This window comes from Bombina bombina, chromosome 1 (genome assembly GCF_027579735.1).
Source record: "Bombina bombina isolate aBomBom1 chromosome 1, aBomBom1.pri, whole genome shotgun sequence".
Lineage (NCBI taxonomy): Eukaryota > Metazoa > Chordata > Amphibia > Anura > Bombinatoridae > Bombina > Bombina bombina.
In genome coordinates, this window is record NC_069499.1 from 74,456,331 (window position 1) to 74,476,340 (window position 20,010).

Genomic DNA, 20,010 nt, shown 5'->3' on the forward strand with positions numbered 1-20,010 from the left:
TGGGCGCCAAGCCGGATTTACCGCACTGCTATTGGCTAAGAGGTGAAAATGTCACCTCTTAGCCAAAATTTTTTTTAGCCGTGCTCTGCTGTAGGAGCTAAGAGCGGCGATACATTGAATCAAATAAACGGAGCTCTCTACATGAAGTATCTTATACTTCATGAATGAAAGTGCCCTTTATTTGTTTCAATAGTAAATTCTAGCGTTTGTAAAACACTAGAATTTACTTTCACTTTAAAGATACATGGAACTATTTTTTTTTTCTTTCTTAATTTATATAGAGCATACAATTTTATACAGTTTTCAAATTTACTTCATCAAATTGTGCTACATTCTCTTAGTATCCTTTGTTGAAGGAGCAGTAATGAACTAGTGGGAACTAGATAAACACATCTGGTGAGCCAATGACAGCCATCAGTGGAACACAAAATGCATAACCGTATATCCTGTGAATCTTGCACATGCTCAGTAGGAGTTTGTGCCACAAAAAGTGCATATGAAAAAACTGCACCTTTAGATCAGGGCTTGACAAGCCCAGGAGCCAGGGAGCCACTGACTACTAACTTTTTGGGTTATTCTACGTATATCTATGTACTAATACCACTGTATGTCCCCTAAATATTCTTACTGGCTCTTAAATTTTAAACAGATTTGTCGACCCCTGATTTAGATAATGGATATGAAATGGAAAGTTGTTTGAAATTGTTTGCTCTATCTGAATCATGAAAGTTTAACTTTGACTTTAGTTGTATGTATTTATTTATAATTGGGATCTTGGATACATTATTATCAGGTTGTGAAAAGTACAGGCTTTAGGGTTAAATATATTTTGAGTATGTCCTATTTCAGATCCCCCCTGTATCCAGCTGATGGCATCTTGTGTAATCTTGCTGGATTCCTGTGTGTATATACCAACACCCCACAACTCCGTAAGGTACCAGCAGGTTTACATATTTACTATAGCAACTGTGTGTTATGGGTGTTTAGATTACAGGGGGAGGGGGGATGCTTTGCATTACTTTGCAAAGAGGTCTTACATTATTTAGAAAATATTTCTGTATGTTCTGGTGAAAATCCTATACGTAGCCATCCATATAGTTCTATCATACAGTCTTTAACACTTATTGCAGTTAGATATGTTGGGGTTTTTTTGCTATTTTTTTTAGCAGACCAATCACTTTTAGAAACCGACTTTAGTTTTCAGAAATATAGGAAATAGAAAAAGGCTAAGCTGAATTCAACAAAGTGCTTTTGTGTGATTTTCTTTGGCATACTTGGTAGACACCAGCATGAGAGACATTTTTTCATAAATATTGCAAACGCTGTATCGTTCCACATGTTATGTATGATCAAAAACATTAGAATTCAGGATTCTATATTTAAAATAAACATTACAGTTACAATTTAAAAATATAACATGACAAAAAGTATTATTTACAAATACCTTGTTTTATTGTACCTTACTTTGTTGCGCTTTGCAAATATTGCTTTTTTTACAAATTGAAGGTTTGTGGCAAGCCGTCAACTTTGTTGCATTGGACGGCACCAATACACTCGCCTAACATTGTGGCCGCGGACCTGAATACGATCTCCATATTTATAAAAAAAAGCTGCGCACCAAGCAACTTTATTTATACCCTGTCACTAAACGCCGCCACTATACTAAAATGTTTAACCCCTATCCCGCCGCCCTCGGACCCCGCCACAACTAAATAAGTTATTAACCCCAAAACAACCAGCCCCCCACATCACCATAAACTAAATTAAGCTATTAACCCCTAAACCTAGCAACCCGCTAACTTTACATTAAAATTACAACATCCCTATCTTATAATAAATTAAAACTTACCTTTAGAATTAAAATAAACTATATTAAACTATTAATTAACCTAAACTAACTATTATACTAAAATTACATTAAACTAGCAATTAAATTAACTATATTACATATTAAAAAAACCTAACCCTACTCAAATTATTTAAATCTACTATTAAAAATGACTAAATTACAAAAAATAAAAAACACTAAATTACGAGAAAAAAAACCCACAGTATCAAAAATAAAAAGGAATTACACCTAATCTAATAGCCCTATCAAAATAAACCCCCCCAAGCCTACAATAACCTACCAATTGCCCCAAAGAAATTAGCTCTTTTACTTGAAAAGAAAAATACAAACACCCCCAACAGTTAAACCCACCACCCAACCAACCAACCCCCCCCCAAATAAAAAGCCTATCTAAAAAACCTAAGCTCCCCATTGCCCTGAAAAGGGCATATGTATGGGCATTGCCCTTAAAAGGGCATTTAGCTCTTTTACATGCCCAGACCCTATTCTAAAATAAAACCCACCCAAAAAACCCTTAAATAAACCTAACACTAACCCCCGACGATGCACTTACAGTTATCGAAGTCCATCTTCTTCCAGCCGGCGATGTCATCATCCAGATGGCCTCTTCTATCTTCATCCATCCGGCGCAGAGCGGGTCCATCCTGAAGACATCCGGCGCGGAGCTCCTCTTCAATACTGTCGCCGCCGTAAACTGGAACTTGAATGCAAGTGATGTCATCCAAGATGGCGTCCCTTGCATTCCTATTGGCTGAAAGGTTCCAATCCGCCAATAGGATTAGAGCCGCTAAAATCCTATTGGCTGTTCCAATCAGCCAATAGGATTTGAGCAGCTCTCATCCTATTGGCTGTTCTAATCAGCCAATAGAATGTGAGCTCAATCCTATTGGCTGAATTTTAAATCGTCACTAAAGCTAAAACTTTTGATTTCAGAGTGAGAAGTCACTTTTTTATTAATTAAATATAAATATAGCATTGTTAAATGATGCACCTTTGTTTAAAAAAAAAAAACGCTATTTGGGCCAGTTTACAAGTGGTGTGTTATTTTGTGCTCTGCCGAATACAATAAATAATTCAGGATCATATACTGTATTAACAAGTTGCTGTTTAAAATATTTTCAACCTGTTCCAGCAGGCTTTTCTGGTGGTCATGTGCTTCCTAGATGGACATATGACCCCACATTTCAAGGGGCAAATTTTCCACTTTCATATGGTCACTTCTCATCTCTGTACTGTGGTCTAGAAAAAGTGACTGCAATCATAGGTCCACACATGGGCGTCTCCTGTACACAGCGGAAAAAATAGAGGTCAACACGCCAGAGGGGTTTATTAAAAAAAACAAAACACAAACTACAGTTATTATTGATAGGAAATGTGCAGCATTTTCCTTCGTTGCCGAATGTGGAAATAGGAGGCTATTTTCTGTGTTCTGCTCTTTTCGGAGCTGAATATGCTCTTGTGGTTTTGCACAGATTTTAGTGTGTTTCACTTGGATATTCGGCTCCGAAAATACAGAAAATAACCTCCTACTTCCACATTTAGCAGTGAATGAAACTGCCACATCTATCCACACAGTATCTGTTAAACTTAATTAAAATCCCACCATATCAGGGCATTTATGTATATATTTCATATGTTATTACCTACATTATGTATTCTGCAAGCAACATAATTTCTGGGTAATAACCTTGTGAATGGTAAAAAAAACCTTGATATAGGTTCCAGAGGGCAGAAAAGCTGGGCTGGAGTACTAAAAAGGGCAATCCTTGACAAACAGAACAAATGATTGTTATAGTAAGACCTACAAAGTCTGTTTTTATGAATACATTTTTTTAATTTATTTATCTATTTACCAATTTTCATATAACTGCATGTAATAGACACTACTATAAAGAATAAGATGCACAAATACTGATCAAAAAATCCAGTTAAAAACTTACTTAGAAGCGCCCGGTTTAGCTCTGTTATAAAGGTAGCAGGAACACCCACTGCCAGTGGAAAATAGCAGACCCCCCTACCTCTGCATTTGAAAATACTCTTTACACAAACAGGAGCAAGCTGGAGTAAGTATACATCAGTATTCTCCTAAAACGTTGGGGCTTGGTTAGGAGTCTGAAAATCAGAGCAATATTATTTAAAAATAAGCAAAACTATACAAATCCTAGTGTATAATGTCCCTTTAAGATAACAAAACAAAATATACAAACATCTATACTACTATGTAACAAGAGTGAAAAATCCTGGTTACTTCATCTTAATAGATTCTTAATGTATTTAATTGCTATACTTATTAGCTTGATCTAAGAGTTGTTCTGGTTTAAAATATATATTGGTTTTTTTTTCTTTTTTCTCTTTATTTATTGTTTCTGCAATGCAGTATTGCTGTTTGTTTAGTAGTAATTCCAGAGTAAACTATTTGATCATAGCAGAACACACATAAAAAAATATTTTATACAATTTAAAATCTAATTATAATTCATACATAAGAATAAAATGGGTCTATTTCAATTATAAAGAAATATATAAGATATTCTAGCTAGAAGGCCACTAATATCTGTACAGGGGGTACAAAACTGTATAGTTGACCAAATACAGTATCATGAGTAACAATACTAAAAATACAATCTAGTCCATACTGCGGGATGGATCCATAATTCCAAGCTAGGGGGGCAATGTGCAGATAAGGATCTGTAAGGGTTTTTTGTGTTGCACTCTGGGATATTTGTCAAGTAGATAGTAGCTTCCTATAACAAGAAGAGCAAGACAGAGGCGCCTAATCGTGCAGATATCATCTGGTTTAATGAATACAGACAAAGAGTAAAATACCACTCACTTAAAGTGTACTGTAAAGCACAGATGTGTACTTATTCAAGCATGCCCGGACTTTAGAGCCACTCGGCTAGATCTCCTCTCTGTGTTTACCTTCCCACTCAATGGGTACACTCGTATGCGTCTTGTGAATTCCCTTCCTACGACCGGATATCATTCTGCTTAGGTAATTCCTTCCCCAACCGTCACTGGTCATAGCATATCTGGTCCGCCACCACCACCGCGGTAAATATCTCCGCAAAGCCTCTGCGGTGCTCCTATCTCAGCGTCTTCCTGCTCAAAGTGCAGCCTAGAAGACCTTTTACGGATCTTCATCAATTTCAGTTATAGAGTCAGTGGAAAACCGCTATGATGAATTTCCCACAAATTTCTTACAGACTAATATATGTATACCCTGTAAACTTATGCACATGCTCAGTAGAATCTTGTTCCCCAGAAAGTGTATATTAAAAGAATGTGCAAAAATGTGATAATGGAATTAAATTGGAAAGTGTCTTAAAACCTACTGCTCTATCTGAATCATAACAGTTTATTTTGACTCGAGTGTCCTTTTAATTACTTCCCAGTCTCCTTAAAAAAATAAACAAATGAAACCCTCATTGCCTGGGATGAAAGGTCACAGGATTTATTATGTTTTCTTAATTTAAACAAAAAACAAAAAATCTAATGTTCCTGATAACTTTGCATGCAAAGCTTTCCCAACCTTGAACCCAAACCACATAACAAGTGATGGGTAACACCAGCTTTACGTCTACAAACCTCTGAGATTTATGTCAGCAACGTTCTACCTACCTTACAATAACACTGAGACAAAGACAACAAACATCTCCCAAACAACAATCAATAAAAACAGGGGCATAACTAGACCTTGCCTCAGAGCAAAGGCTGTGTTGAGTTCCCTCATTTCAGCAGAGCCTTTTCTGGTTCTTTGCAGCAGCCAAATAGAAAGAGTAAATACTTCCCTAAGAATGTGAGTCGTCCTTCCCCCTTGCCTAATCTATGTCAGAAGAAATGTGCAGCCTTCCTGTACAAATATGGTGGCAGGTTTTATGTACGAAAAACACTCTGGCAGCCATATTAGAATCCCTGCCACCATATTGTAAAGTCAAATCCATACGCTTTTCTTAAAGGGACATTTGTCTCCCCTTTAATTTGTTCCCAATGACCCATATTACCTCCTGAAATGTATTTAATTGTTTGCAAATAGCTCCTTTTACTTTATTTCAGCATTTAAAATAGATGATTTGGTCTGTAGTATCCACAACTATACTGAACATTTCTATACTTAAGTATAGGCTATAGAAAATCTGTGTAAACATAGCCATCAGAAGAAATGACACTCCCAGTGTGTGTCCTCTCTAAATGTTTGTATGCAAACAGAGATAATATAAAGAAGCATGTGTGTGTATAAAAATAAATCTAAATATGCATTTTCTCATACATTTTATACTCTGCAGTGGTATAGCAAGTCACTAGAAACACATTAAGGAAAAAAAAACATTTTACAGTACACTGTCCCTTTAAACACATAAAGGGGCCAGATATAATGCAGGTGGAGTGATACCACTATTGTGGTCTCAGAGGGTCCACTTAAAGGTGTGAGCCTAGTCTCACTTGAGACCTGTGAGACACCAATTATTATGCCCCTGAATAAAAAAGAAGGGAGCATGGGGCGTGTTGACCTGCCTTCTTTATAGAGCTCAATCTTGACCCCTCCTATGTATACACAATACAAACACCAGACATCTTCAACTCACAGTTAAAGACCAGTAAACACAGATTTGCATAATCAACAAATACATGATAAAGAGATAATGCAATAGAACTTAGTGGTCGATTTATCAAAGGCTTCACAAGCCTTTTCGATCCCATACGTCATCACACTGCTGTTTTCCTGATCTTTCACCACCTCTAAAGTGGCGAATTTCAATCTTCCTGGTATATTCCGACCAGGGAGATTGACAGCGCACAGCCAATCACACGCGGGCAGGGGTGGGATTGCACGCAACTGCAAAATAGCGCTCTTGTGCAATGCTGAATTCTGCCAGGGGAATTCAGCCCGCCAGAGGCGAGCTGCGGCGGACAGGGGCGCATATGTGCACATAAGCACCCCTGTCCGCCTCAGCTTGATAAATCGCCCCCTTAGTCTGAACATCAGATGAGTAGTAGATTTTTTTTTTCTGACAATTTTAAAAGTTATGTCTATTTCCACTCCCCCTGTACCATGTGACAGTCATCAGCCAATCACAAATGCATATATACGTTTATTCTGTGAATTCTTGCACATGCTCAGTAGGAGCAGGTGACTCAAAATAAAGTTTAAATATAAAAAGACTGTGCACATTTTGTTAATGGAAGTAAATTGGAAAGTTGTTTAAAATTGCCTCCTCTATCTGAATAATGAAAGTTTAATTTTGACTTGAGTGTCCCTTTTAAATCATAAAACATTGTTACCATTTGAGTCTCCGCCCCCCCTTTTCCCATGCTGTGCTCAAGCCCAGAAGGCCTTTCTCAGTACATCTATTAGATAAACACAGACAGAGAAGGTTTTTTTAATGGTCCCTGACTAGTAAAAAAAATTCAGCAGATGGGTGTGAAATGTGCCCTTTTTCCCTATTGAGCGGATTAGTAGCTTTTCATTCCCTACCTAATCAACTATAATGATATTTTTGCATCCTTGTATATAACGATATTAATGTAACACAACAGATCCACACCATTATCCATTCTGTAAGCAATATAGACAACACAATCTATTCCTTTCCCTGCCTCTATTTAAAGATTATTCAGCAATATAATTATAATTTGCCAATTATTTAGTATTGTAATGATAAGCTGAAATTAACCCTTTGAGTGGTAAGCACTTTCCCATCTAAGTGCTGAGCTGATTTGAGGGTTTTTTATTTTTTTTTTTACTTTTTTTTATTTTTACTTTTTTTCTTTTTCATTCAGATCCTCAATTACTGTTCCAACGGTAGGTCTTAGGGGTCTGTAGCTGCTTAGATGCCTGAGATACAGGCTTCTAAGCAGCATGCCCCCTTTCCCTATATTGTCCATTGTCTTTTTTCAATAAAGTTGTGCGGTGACGTCATCATGTCATTGCGTGTGACGTCACCACGCAAAACGTGAAGCCCCGGGGATGCATGTCACTATACAGGCCCGATCACCGGGGTAGGAGCAGGTGGGAGCCCCCAGATCTCCCTCAAGATGGGAGAGTGCTAGCGACGGCTCTGAGCCGTCGTTAGCACCAGAGTGCGAAAACTCTGCAACGGCTCAGAGCCGTCGTTAGCACTCAATCCACATGGATGCGATGCAGTTTTGCATAAAAACATTTTTGTAATATACATGTATTAGCAAAAATGCTTCTTACAAAAGCTATAGCCCTTTCAAATCTGTATTTAAGTATGCACCGTGCACCAGCATTTTAAACACAACACCTGCTCAGAGAGCCTAAGGTGTTTGTAGCATCTGGTAATGACTCAATAAGTTAAGTTTGGATTACTGCCAATTTGACATGATACAAGCCCCACTGGCGATCCGAGCACTTGCATTATTTAAAATGTTGGTGCACTGAGAATATCTAGCTATAGCTCACATGCACGTGCAGAGAAAAATGCTAACACTTAAACAGTGATAACTCTTACTAGAAGCATTTTTGCCCATGCATGTATATTGCAAATATGTTTCTATTCAAAGATGTAATAAATCTATGTGCATTTAAAGTTTGACTGGAATATCCCTTTAAAGCAAATACAAATGCAGCTTAAAGGGAAACCCAATTTTTTTATTTCATGAGTCAGACAGAGCATGCAATTTTAAACAACTTTCCAATTTACTTCTATTATTTAATTTGCTTCCTTCTTTTCTTATCCTTTTCTGAAAGGTTTATCTAGGTCAGCTTAGTAGCAGCAAAGAACCTAGTAAACTGGAAAGAAATCATAAAAGAAAATGCCCCTTTAATATTTGCAAAAATGTTAATAATTTAATAGCATAGCTAAACAGAAACTATAGCATATATCCAGTTTATTAAAATGTTTATGAGAACGCTGACACCTCAAAACAACTTGAGTTATTTTTAAATATAACAGAATAGTAGGTGTCAGATTCCATTTAAAATTGAAGTTCCAATTGTTTTCAATGTCAATCACTAACTGTCTTGGAATATTGATGAATTGTTCATTTTAACTACTTTTACTTTTTGAGCCAGGGGCTGTCTTCATTAACAGCAAAAGTTTTACTTTGTTGTAGATGATAGATAAGCCTCTTCACAGAGTTACCTCCGAGTAAGTATAGATCAGGTGATTTACATCTTTTTGTTTATTCTAAACCAGGGGTGGATCGAGTGCCCAGGGTTGTACTCATAACAAATCTGACGGCACTGTGCATCTGCTCTATTATAACACTGCTTGTTTTGATTGGCTATAATTATAGTGCTTAAAGGGATAGGAAAGCCAAAATTAAACGTGCATGATTCCAATAGAGCTTGTAATTGTAAAACACTTTTAAATTCACTTCTATTTTAAAATGTGCTTTGTTCTCTAAGTATCCCTTGTTGAAAAAGAATATGCACATATCCTACACTAGTAGGAGCCGCTGCTAATTGGTGCCTGCACACATTTGTCTTTTGTGATTTTGCGACTAGATGTGTTCATCTTGCTGCCAGTAGTGCAACGCTGTTCCTTCAGCAAAGGATATTAAGTGAAAGAAGCAAATTTAATAATGGAATTAAATTGGAAAGGGGTTTCAAATTAAATGTTCTATCCAAATCATAAATGAAACATTTGGGGTTTCCTGTCCCTTTAAAGGGACATTAAACAATATAAACATTTTGTAAGCATCGTTCTAAGGTTATTTCCTGGCTCCCTCTAATCATGAGTTCTGCCATATTGAAATTTAGCTTAGATAGCTGATTTTTTTGCAGCAACTCAGCTTCAGATACCTGCAATATCACCTAGGTTACAAAATGGCAGCAACCATAATCAGCGAGTGGTAAAGGAAATGTTTTTAGTGTTTCTTTAAAAAAAAAAAAATCTATGTTTTATATAAGCAGTTAAGCTTTACTTGTTGATATACAATTTGGATTTAAAAAGAAAAGTAATTTGGATTACTACCAATTTGAGCACACGTTTTAAAAATGGTTCACCACCCCTGTTCAAAACTGTCTTTATTTACACCAATATAAAATGGGGGAAAAAAAAATCTTTTTAACGTCATTGTTTTTTAGTTTTTTTCATAATAATAATTTTAAACAGCACTCATAGTAAGGCATTTTTTGCCCGGGTTTATGTATTTTATTTAAGTCTTGAAAAAAACAAACATGTAGAAATGAGTTACTATTATTTCGTAATTGTAGTATAATTTGATTAAAATCAAATGTTTCTATTTAAATTTTACAAATGAATGAATTGGTTAAAAGTCAGTTTGTTAGTCTAGTGTTGCCAGTAAAACAAAGGCCTAAATGTATCATAAGTACAAAGTTTTTTTCACTCTTTATCTCTTTCTCATTCTTAACCTTATACCCACTAGATAAAGCTGGAACATACTATCTCTTTGCTTGCTTATGTTGTGGGGAAATACATATAACAAATATGCAGAAAATTAAAAAAAGGATTTGCCCTGGTTTAAAGGTCATGATGTAGCCACAGACAAAATAAACCTTAAATGAAGACTTACATTTTGAAATAATAATGTTTTGTTAAATTTACGTTATTTAGAGAATTTTCTTTTTATGATCCTGTGTGTTTAATCCCTGCAAAGAAGTAAAAGACGCAATTAAAACAGAATCATAGATGCTAGATAAGAACCAAAATGCCCATCAAGTCTACCCACATTACCTGTATTACCTGTGCAGTATAAACATACTCATTTCTCAGCCTTATGCATGCCCCAGGCTCTTTTTATTTTTTTACAGCCCTAGTGTTACCAACTCTATGGGAAGTTTATTCCATAAATTATTATTATTATTATCGGTTATTTGTAGAGCGCCAACAGATTCCGCAGCACTATAAACAAAGGGGGAGTACAACAAAACAATTATAGGGTAGAGGGCCCTGCCAAGAGTTGCACTGTTGTAGTCAGCTCTTAAGAAGGTGATCTACAAACAGCTGGACTCCTAGGCTTACATGCTAAGGGGGTTCAAGGGATTGCAGTGGAGGAGAGGAACTGGTATTAGGAAAGGTTAGCATAGGTTGTATGCGTCCCTGAACAGTAGAGTCTTTAGGGAGCACTTGAAGCTTTTAAAACTAGAAGAGAGTCTTGTGGAGCGAGGCAGAGAGTTCCACAAGATGGGAGCCAGTCTGGAGAAGTCCTGTAAACGGGAGTGTGATGAGGTGACAAGATAGGAGGAGAGTAGGAGGTCATGAGTAGAGCGAAGGGGACGGGAGGGAGAGTATCTGGAGACAAGGTCTGAGATGTAGGGGGGAGCAGTGCAGTTGAGGGCTTTGTATGTAAGAGTGAGAGTTTTGTGTTTGATGCTAGAGGCAAGAGGAAGCCAGTGAAGGGATTGGCAGAGAGGCGCAGCAGATGAAGAGCGACGTGTAAGGAAGATGAGTCTGGCAGAGGCATTCATTATGGATTGTAAAGGAGCTAGGCGGCAGGTGGGGAGACCAGAGAGGACAGAGTTGCAGTAATCAAGGCAGGAAAGAATGAGAGAGTGGATTAAAATCTTAGTTGTGTCTTGTGTAAAGAAGTGTCTAATTTTAGAGATGTTTTTAAGGTGGAAGCGGCAGGCTGTAGCCAAGGACTGAATGTGAGGAGTGAAGGAAAGATCTGAGTCAAATGTGACCCCGAGACATCGGGCATGCGGGGTAGGGGTAATGATGGAATTGTCGACAGTTATAGAGATATTGGGGGTGGAGATTTTGGAAGAAGAGGGAAAAATGAGGAGCTCAGTTTTGGAGAGATTTAGCTTGAGGTAGTGAGAGGACATCCAGGAAGAGATGTGAGAAAGACAGTTAGTGACACGGGTTAGCAAGGAAGGAGATAGTTCTGGTGCAGAGAAGTCGATTTGGGTGTCATCGGCATACAAATGATATTGGAAACCGTGGGACTTAATTAGGGAATCTAGTGATGACGTATAGATTGAGAAGAGAAGGGGACCGAGGACAGAGCCTTGAGGTACTCCGACAGAAAGTGGTGACGGGGCAGAGGAGGCCCCAGAGAAGGCTACACTGAAGGTACGGTTTGACAGGTAGGAAGAGAGCCACGAAAGGGCTGTGTCACAGATGCCGAAGGATTTGAGGGTTTGGAGCAAAAGAGGGTGGTCAACAGTGTCAAATGCTGCGGACAGATCAAGGAGGATAAGCAGAGAGAAGTGGCCTTTTAATTTAGCTGTAAGTAGGTCGTTGGTGACCTTAACAATAGCTGTCTCTGTGGAGTGATAGGGACGAAATCCAGATTGCAGCGGGTCAAGAAGGGAGTTTAACGTAAGGAAATGGGATAGGCGTGCATATACTAGTTTTTCAAGAAGCTTTAAAGCAAGAGGGAGGAGGGAAATAGGGCGGTAGTTGGATGGGGAGGTAGGATCAAGGGAAGGTTTTTTGAGGATAGGTGTGACCAGTGCATGTTTCATCGATGAGGGAAATGTACCAGTGCTGAGGGAGAGGTTGAAAATGTGTGTTAGTATAGGGGTAAGATTAGCAGAGAGAGAGGGGAGCAGCTGTGAGGGGATAGGGTCAAGGGGACAGGTAGTGAGGTGAGAGCGCAGTATAAGTGCCAAAACTTTGTCCTCAGTAACAGGGGAGAATGAACTAAGTTTCAGGTTATGAGGGTTGTGGTTGAGTGAGAGTATTTGAGGGGGGGAGAGAATGAAATTATGTTGAGAGCTGATTTCATGTCTGATGGAATCAATTTTGTTAATGAAGTGACTGGCAAAGTCTTGAGCTGACAGAGAAGTTGTATTAAGAGGTGGGGGAGGGCGGAGAAGAGTATTGAAAGTGGAGAACAGACATTTTGGGTTTGAAGAAAGATTAGAGATAAGAGTAGAGAAGTAGTGTTGCTTGTGGAGATTAAGGGCAGAGTAGTAGGAGTTCAAGATGAATTTGTAATAAATGCACCACCCCTTCTGTAGAAAAAAACTGCTTCCTCACATTTCTCCTGAATCTGTTACCCTCTAACAATTGTAACCCCTTGGTTTGGTATTTTCATTTTTTTTGTGCTTCCACTTTATTAAAGGAACAGTCTAGTCAAAATTAAACTTTCATGATTCAGATAGAGCAGGCAATTGTAAGCAACTTTTTAATTTACTCCTATTATCAATTTTTCTTTGTTCCCTTGCTATCTTTGTTTGAATGTAAGCTTAGGAGCCAGCCCATATTTGGTTCAGCACCTGGATAGAGCTTGCTGATTGGTGGCTACATTTAGACACCAATCAGAAAGTGCTACCCAGGTGATGAACTAAAATGGTCCGGCTCCTATGCTTACATTCCTGCTTTTTGAAACAAAGATACCAAGAGAATGAAGAAAAATTGATAATAGGAATAAATTAGAATGTTACATCACCTCTCTTCCTTCTCTCCTTGGTGCTGTTATCTGTATAATAAGATATGGATAAAAAAAGTTTGGAGCGTCTCAAAACCACTCTAGCGAGGGACCTTACATTGTTTTCAGTCAATTATCAAGCAGGAATCTGTAAGTTGCATTTATGAGCCACCTTTAAATGTCATACTTTGAACCAATTATTTTAGAACCAGACCCTATTCATAATTGTCTGCCCCGTGTGTCCCTCCCCGCCACGATCATCCTGTGGGTTGTTTTCACACCACTGTATGCATTTTGCAATTTTTAATTGCCTATCTACTTATGTCTATGTACCCCCGTCAATGAGGCACCTCTCACTATCCTACTTCTTGTCCATAAAAAATAATATATGTAGCCATCCCACTCTTGTTCATTCCAAATGTTCTGTTTATTAATTTTATTACAGCAAAATGATCCCTGGTTGTCTCTCTGTCTTCCAGTTGTGAGAAACAAAAAGGCAAATATGCACTAAAATTGTTGTGTAGAGTTTTGTTGGGGAGAGCAGGTTTCCTAGCAGCTCAAAACCTAAACACAACACTGTGTCCCCTTAAAGTTGTTACAGACATATGTAATTAATGTAAGCAACATACAATAAGGTGTAGTAAACACAGCAAGCACATACAGTTTGAATGTACAGGATTTAAATATGTAGATGAAAATATCAGATTACTTTTGAGACTAATAAATAGTTTTGTACATAAATCCCTGTCCATATATAAACTGCTTATGCTGCTGAAATTGAAAACACCACACCTATCTTAATAGAGATAGAAAATTAGTCTGAATACAAGTTGATTACAAATTTAGATGTTCAATAAAATATAATTTCACTGGGTGAACCATATTTCCTTATACTTTATTGGGTATCCAAAATTTGTATTTCACTTGTATTATAGATGGGGACTACTTTTATAGACTCTATAGGGATGAGTACTGGGCCCTGTTCTTTTTAATATTTTTATTAAAGATTTGGAGCAAGGAATAAATAGCAACATCTTTATTTTGCAGATGATACAAAGGTCATTAGGTCAGTGCAGGAAGAAACTGATTTACAAGGGGATCTACAAAAATTAGATAAATGGGAAGGTAAATGGAAAATGAGATTAATACTAGAAAATGTAAGTTTCTACATTTAGGAAGTAAAAATAAGCAAGCAACCTATTATTTAAAAGGGATTAGACTTGGCAAAACAGAGAAGGAAAGGCATTTGGGGGTACTTATACTTAACAAGCTTAAGATGGGTGCACAATGCAGGGCAGTGGCTTCTAAGGCTAATAAGATACTAGCATGTATTAAAAGAGGCATTGATGCAAGGGAGGAAAGCATAATTCTGTTACTAAATAAATCCCTGGTAAGACCTCACCTTGAGTATGGAGTGCAGTTCTGGGAACCAATCTTAAAAAAATATATTGTAGACTTAGAAAAAGTTCAGAGAAGGCCACAAAACTAATAAGGGGAATGAAGAATTTAAGCTATTAGGAGAGATTAGCCAAACTGGGTCTGTTTTCTATAGTCTGTTTTCTATAGATGAGGTGTTTGAGTGGTGACATGATTACTTTATATAAATATATTCAAGGCCCATATACAGAGATGGCACAGGCTCTGTTTATTCCAAGAAAATGTTTTGTGACAAGAGGTCACAATATAAGGCTTGAGGAAAGGAGATTTAATCTCCAGCAACGTAAATGTTTTTTCACTGTAAGAGCAATCAAATTGTGGAACTTATTACCTAAGGAGGTAGTAAATGCCAATACCTTAGATACATTTACAAATGGTTTAGATCTATTCTGGCCAGATATGATTGCATGTGTTAAATGGGTCACATTTTTAATGGGATAAATGTAAACTCAACTGAAGCTTTTATTGTAAATATATTAGGATTTGTATAGGTTGAACTTGATGGACTTCCATCTTTTTTCAACCTCATCTACTATGTATGTATGACAAGGGATATTACTAGCTCTGGACACACATCTACACTGCTCATTAGAAAGTGAATAACCTGGTTAAAAAAAAAAATATATATTCAACATATAAGATACACAAAGTGAACCATACCCAGCAACCCCATATTAAGCTAAATAATAAAAAAATAGAGGTCCCATATTCCCAAGTATATGGAGGTCAACTCAAAATATAAGCAAAAAGTAATTTATTACAAAATCAGAACTGAAAATCCAGAGATAAAAAGCAGGGATCACTGTAACACTTTAATAATTTTAATGTTTTTTAATTTGTTGTTACTGTAAATATTTAATTACTTAGAAGAAAATGTTCTTTCTATTTTTAAATATACACGAATGTCACAAGCGGGCGTGGTCAGCTAAGAGCACTTTGCATGCTAATTATTTGTCAGCTGCCAGAATGCCACTCCTCTCTGGACCACCTGACCCCCCAGCATTGGTTAAGGTAAAAATAGGACACCGGGAGTTGAGATCGGAGGAAGGAAGTAGCGGGGATGCTGGAAAAGGTAGTGACGTGTGTTGGACCAGAATGTAAACGTTGCGGAGCCCCCCATGCAGTGCTGCAGATCTTCTTCTTACTGTGACTGCCATGTCAGATCAATGCAGTCAGCAGCAGCAGGGTGGCCACACAGCCCGAACTTCTGGGACAACTCCCGGGACAAATAAAATAAATACATGGGACAAAAAGCAAAATCCCGCAATTGTCATGGGAAATTTAAAACTGTTGGCAACTTTGAGATATATATATATATATACATAGTCGCAGAGGCAGGTGCACTCTCACGAACAGTGAATGCAGGATGAAGTATAGTAGATAGAAGACAGCACTCACTGGTCTTGAATAATGCAATAAAGGCTTTTAATTAAAAGCCTTTATTGCATTATTCAAGACCAGTGAGTGCTGTCTTCTATCTTCTATATATATATACTGCACAAAAAAGGGGAACCAGCACTCAATCCTTCAAATAGCCTCCGGGGTGCACTTCCAATAAGTATAATATTCAAAGTAGCAAAGAAGACACTCTCCGTTTCAATAACCTTATTTGTTTATTAAGGTGAACGTTTTCGGGGTCTCCCCCGTCCTCAGACCACTTACAGTGTATCACATAGAACGTTTACTTTATAGCACCTTACCTCCACCGTGTATCATCTACGTCAGAGCCTCCAGCGTCCGTGTAACGCAACTGCGCATGCGCGCCCGGATTTAGGGAGAGCCAACAGGGACAAAACTAGACAGTGCAAAAAATAAAAACATTGATCGTTAAAAGCAGCTAAGCGGTGCGTGCTATCAAACTGTCAGCATATCCAAAGAAGCAGGTATACATTGCTCAGCAGTACAAGTGGCATAACATGTTTTACACAATAACCAGTATTACGAATATACATATACTCATCCTAGAGCCGATATCCAAATTACATCACATGACAACCAGCCAAATACTACTTAATACCTAGTCGGTCTGACCTGCAAGTAAAACAAAATCATACTATGCTGGAAAAGATATCATATCATTTTTAACCCCATAATGCCCAATAAATACCTATTAACCATAAAGCTGGACCTCACAAGAGCCCTAATCAGCCTAAGACAAGCCATCCTTTTGATTATAACCATCTATGGTACATATAACTTGGCACTTAAAGGGGACCTAACCACAATTGGATTCCACTTCTGCAATTGTTGTTTTAATAGCCTGCTACCTACACTCTTAAAAATTACATTAAATAAGCACATAGTCAAAGTACTGAAATCAGCTGTCACTCTAACCCCCAACAAATGTCATAGGCAACATCCCAGATCAACAAATCCATTCATAAGGGGAGCAGCAACATTAAGCACATAGTTAGAGACACAGATGTCAGCTACAAGAGACACTGCATGATTGTTAGTGCAGAAAAGGCGAGCCACCGGCTGGTCAGAATCACCAGACTTAATAGCCTTCAGAATGGCTGACCGGTGGTTCGCCATCCTTGTCCTAAGGTCTTACCCACATAGAACCTGCCACATGGGCAATGTAGCAGGTAAACAATACATGTGGTAGTGCATGTAACCCGATGCTGGATGTAAATTTTTTTGTTAGACCAAGGATGTAGGGTGGTTAGACCAAGGATGTAGGGTGGTTCGCAACAATACGGACCAATCCAGGAAGGAGAATCAATTGAGAGAGATGCACAAGAAATTTAGGGATCGTGGGTATGGATCGACACAACTGGATCAGTCACTGGCTGAGGCATTATCTCTGACCCAAGACCAGGCTCTTGAGAAGATGGATAAGAAAATGGGTGACCGTAAGATGATCTTCACTACTACATTCTCACCTGAAAAACTACAGTTTTCAAATATCCTGAAGGAGCATTGGGATATCTTGTCCAGTGATGACTCTTTACCATTTGCCACATGTGAAACACCAATGGTGGGATTCAAGCGAGGAAGATCACTAAAGGACATGTTATTGAGACCTGACAATGCTGAGAGTTATATGCCAACTACTTGGTTGAGTACCACCAAAAAGGGTTGCTTCCGGTGTAGTGGATGCACTACCTGTGGTGGCTTATCCCAGAGTAATGTATTCCTACATCCTTGGTCTAACAAATTTTTTTACATCCAGCATCGGGTTACATGCACTACTACATTTATTGTTTACCTGCTACATTGCCCATGTGGCAGGTTCTATGTGGGTAAGACCCAAGATGACCTTAGGACAAGGGTGGCGAACCACCGGTCAGCCATTCGGAAGGCTATTAAGTCTGGTGATTCTGACCAGCCGGTGGCTCGCCATTTCTGCACTAACAATCATGCGGTGTCTGATCTGCGCTATATTATTATTGACCACATTCCTAGGTGTGCATGGGGTGGGGACAGGGCCAAACGTCTGCTACAGCGTGAGTCCCAATGGATCTTCAATTTGGATACTATGTATCCCAAGGGACTAAATGTACACTTGGATTACCAATGTTTCCTGTAGCTGACATCTATGCCCTGTCTCTAACTATGTGCTTAATGTTGCTGCTCCCCTCATGAATGGATTTGTTGATCTGGGATGTTGCCTATGACATTTGTTGGGGGTTAGAGTGATAGCTGATTTCAGTACTTTGACTATGTGCTTATTTAATGTCATTTTTAAGAGTGTAGGTAGCAGGCTATTAAAACAACAATTGCAGAAGTGGAATCCAATTGTGGTTAGGTCCCCTATAAGTGCCAAGTTATATGTACCATAGTCCAACAATAACCTGCACAACGGAGCGCACAAATAATCCTCTGTTCCCTGGAGATAAAGACGGCTCTATTTAGAAAGGGGAGGGCGGGATATTTAAATCCCTTACTTACAGGCTATGGCAGCTGTTGGTTCAGCGTGTCTGTTTGCACACGCCAGAAAGCAAAATCCATGATTCACAGAAAGAACCAAAATAAGCGCTTCGAAGCCAAAGTTGATGAATAAAAGAACTTGAGTATTTTATTAGGACATCTAAAAACAAAGAATGTCCACAAAGGACAAAAGGTAATCCAGGTTAGTGTAGCAGGCACACAGAGCAGACATGTTTCGTGCTCAGGTAAATATGGTTATATGTACCATAGATGGTTATAATCAAAAGGATAGCTAGTCTTAGGCTGATTAGGGCTCTTGTGAGGTCCAGCTTTATGGTTAATAGGTATTTTTTGGGCATTATGGGGTTAAAAATGATATGATATCTTTTCCAGCATAGTATGATTTTGTTTTACTTGCAGGTCAGACCGACTAGGTATTAAGTAGTATTTGGCTGGTTGTCATGTGATGTAATTTGGATATCGGCTCTAGGATGAGTATATGTATATTCGTAATACTGGTTATTGTGTAAAACATGTTATGCCACTTGTACTGCTGAGCAATGTATACCTGCTTCTTTGGATATGCTGACAGTTTGATAGCACGCACCGCTTAGCTGCTTTTAACGATCAATGCTTTTATTTTTTGCAGTCTAGTTTTGTCCCTGTCGGCTCTCCCTAAATCCGGGTGCGCATGCGCAGTTGCGTTACACGGACACTGGGGGCTCTGACATAGATGATACACGGTGGAGGTAAGGTGCTATAAAGTAAATGTTCTATGTGATACACTGTAAGTGGTCTGAGGACAGGGGAGACCCCGAAAACGTTCACCTTAATAAACAAATAAGGTTATTGAAACAGAGAATGCATTCCTTGCTACTTTGAATATATATATATATATAATGATATAGGTATATCATTTATCTAAATTACTGGTTTTCACACCTGCCCTCAGGCCTTCATACCCGGCCAGATTTTCAGGATATCTGAACTAGAGCACAGGTAAAATAATCAGCTGATTAGTTAATATGGTTATTTGACCTGCTCTCACCAAAGGTAATCCTGAAAATCTGGCCTGTTAAGGAGGCACGAGGACAGGTTTAAAAAACAGTAACCTAGATAGATAGATATAGATTTATAATTTATCAGCAATTAAACACTGACTGAACATAAAAGTTTAAGGTTTGCACATCTAGAAGAGTTAGAAAAACTAAACCCAAATTTTTTTCTTTCATGATTCAGACAGAGCATGCAATTTTAAGCAACTTTCTAATTTACTCCTATTATCAATTTTTCTTTGATCTCTTCCTATCTTTATTTAAAAAGCAGGAATGTAAAGCTTAGGCGCCGTCTCATTTTAGGTTCAGCACTTGGGTAGCGCTTGCTTATTCGGGGCTACATTTAGCCACCAATAAGCAAGCATAACCCAGGTTCTGAACTAACAATGGGCCGACTCCTAAGCCTTACATTCATGCTTTTTAAAAAAAGATAGCAAGAGAACAATACAAATTGATAATAGGAGTAAATTATAAAGTTGTTTAAAATTG

General features: G+C 38.2%; 1 protein-coding gene across 2 annotated transcripts in view; it reads left to right on the forward strand.

The window, feature by feature from the left end:
- The window catches only part of SLC25A29 (solute carrier family 25 member 29), a 63,344-nt gene that overhangs the window by 36,127 nt on the left and 7,207 nt on the right, over nucleotides 1-20,010 (forward strand). Inside the window, exon 3 of one of the 2 annotated variants that reach the window (XM_053697459.1) lies at nucleotides 850-934. The exons of the other annotated variant lie outside the window; for it this stretch is intronic. The gene's annotated coding sequence lies outside the window, so the exon portion shown is untranslated. The remainder of the gene's footprint in view (nucleotides 1-849; nucleotides 935-20,010) is intronic. 2 annotated transcript variants of the gene reach the window in all.